This window comes from Mus pahari, chromosome 16 (assembly GCF_900095145.1).
Source record: "Mus pahari chromosome 16, PAHARI_EIJ_v1.1, whole genome shotgun sequence".
Taxonomy (NCBI): Eukaryota; Metazoa; Chordata; class Mammalia; order Rodentia; family Muridae; genus Mus; species Mus pahari.
The window spans coordinates 58,906,942-58,909,358 of NC_034605.1; the positions used below are offsets into that span (position 1 = coordinate 58,906,942).

Below are 2,417 nucleotides of genomic sequence, written 5' to 3' on the forward strand. Positions count from 1 at the left end.
GCAGACGGTCTCCAGCTATGAAATCTGATAGGCCACCCTTGCTAGGCGGGCATGCTATGGGGCTCCACCAGGCAAGCTCAGAGCTGGCCGTGGGCTGCCCTATATCGAAAGCATGGATGGAGGCATAGAAGGAGAACAAAGCCTGGGGACAAGACAGATGCTGGCACCTGACCAGCTGTGCGGTCTGGGCTCACTTCTGCTCTCTGGCCCTTTATTTCCTCATCCAGAACATACCACAGCTTAACCTTCTCCGGGGGCTGCTTCTGATTTCTGTGGTGAAACATATAAACAAAGTTGCTCTCCAATGGCGAAATAATCTCCTTTGAAGGCATTTTCACTATGTTTTCTTGCTCCCCAGTACCTGAGGACAAGGGACCAGAATGCTTGGTCCCATGTAGCAGGGTGTTGAGGCTCTCTCATAAGAGTTGGTTGTTAAAGATGATGAGGCGTTGGGCTGGAGAGATGGCTCTGCACTTGCTGTTCTCACAGAAGACCCACGTTCGATTCCTAGTACCCACATGGTGTCTCCCAAGCATCCCAACTTGAGTTCCAGAGGACCACTAGGTGTGCACTTGTGCACAGACTCACACGCGAGCCACACACTCATATATATATAACAAATTACGTTTTAAAAGGAACAAAGAAGTCTAAACAGAATTAAGCCATATAGTGGCTATTCCTGGTTGTCAACTTAACTATATCTGGAATGAACTATAATCCAGAATTGGAAGGCTCACCTGCAATCTAGATCTTGATTCTGGGAGATTCCAAGTTTCAGACCTGGATCTTGGCATGGAGATCTTGGGACATAGTAGCTATGAATCTCAGGAGACTAAGGCAAGGAGATCTCTGAGTTCGGGGTCAGTCTGGGACAAAACACGTCTCAGATCCAGGTATGGTGGTACATACCTTTAATCTGGGCCACACCTACTGCTGGAGACCTCCATAGGGACATTGGAAGAAGGAAGATTCACTCTTTCTCTCCTTTACCTGCTTGCCTTGTGGGACTGAGCAACTGCCAGATCCTTGGACTTCCATTCACAGCTGTTGGGGAGTTGGACTACAGACTGTAAGTCATCATAACAAATTCCCTTACTATGTAGAGACTACCCATAAGTTCTGTGACTCTAGAGAACACTGACTAATACAAGTTTAATAGTAAACTACATGTAGTCATTTACAAGAATTACTAAAATTTTAGTTGAATTATTAAAGCTATATGAACTTAAATAATCCATATTTAATGCAAAGCAAACCATGAAAACACATTGCCTCCTAAGCATCTTTGTTGTATCTATATTCCTTAAACTAGTTTTTATTAGTTATTATCTGTTATTATTTTATTAGTTATTATCTGTTTGTGTGTGCCTGCTTGTTCACATGTGCACCATGCGTGTTAAGTGCCCACAGAGGCTAGAAGAGGGCATCAGATCCCCTGGAGCCGTAGGTACAGGCTCTCATGAGCCAGCTGACATTGGTGCTGGGAACTGAACCTGGGAACAGCAAGTGCTTTTAACTGCTGAGCAACCTCTCTGGCTCTAGTGCCTGCATTCTTGAGAGTATGGCAGGGATGGAGCTAGGGCAATGGGGTGCTTCCTGGATAGATCTGAAGCAGCAGCTCTTGCACTGAGAGAGAACATGGGAGAGGGAACCGGTACACACTGGAGGGTGGGGGCAGGCGTTTTCTTGCTCTAACCGGATGGTGGTGTGATGCCAAGGGGCTTACGAGGGCTGCTAGGTAGCTCTACACAGACAGCCTGGGTGACCAACCTGGTGCTACCCTGCTCTTGGTGTCTAGGAGGCTACTGCGTCTGTATAGACCAGTAAAAACCAGTATAGAAAGGTACATGCTGGGGCTGGAGAGATGACTCAGTGGTTAAGAGCATTGACTGCTCTTCCAGAGGTCCTGAGTTCAAATCCCACCAACCACATGGTGGCTCACAGTCATCTGTAATGGGGTCTGATGAACTCTTCTGGAGTGTGTCTGAGAATAAATCTTAAAAGAAAAGAAAAGAAAGAATGCCCCTAGAGGCATTCTAGGTATGGCTGCTGTATCACATGCTTGTCAGTAGGTGGCAGAGAGGAGAGGGGTTGTGTCTAAGCTCAGTGTTCTGACCTATTCAGATTCATTCATCCGAATGATTAGTAGCCTAACATTCCCTGAAGAAAGGAAGGAAGGAAGGAAGGAAGGAAGGGAGGGAGGGAGGGAGGGAGGGAGAGAGAGAGAGAGAGAGAGAGAGAGAGAGAGAGAGAGAGAAAGGCACACACTTCTCTGAGTCTCTTCCCTGTCATTCAATAATGTCACCTTGTAATGGGGCTCTCAAAACAGACCACAGTGAGAACAATCACACCATGGAAATGGGCAAATCACGCCATGGAAGCTCCTATACCAGAATGAGCCAGTTGTTGAGCAGTAC

The 2,417-nt window shown here is 46.8% G+C and overlaps 1 pseudogene; it reads left to right on the top strand.

Annotated features, from left to right (window-relative positions):
• The first annotated feature begins 2,018 nt into the window (after positions 1–2,018).
• LOC115065628 lies at positions 2,019–2,158 on the top strand (annotated as a pseudogene).
• Positions 2,159–2,417: the final 259 nt, after the last annotated feature.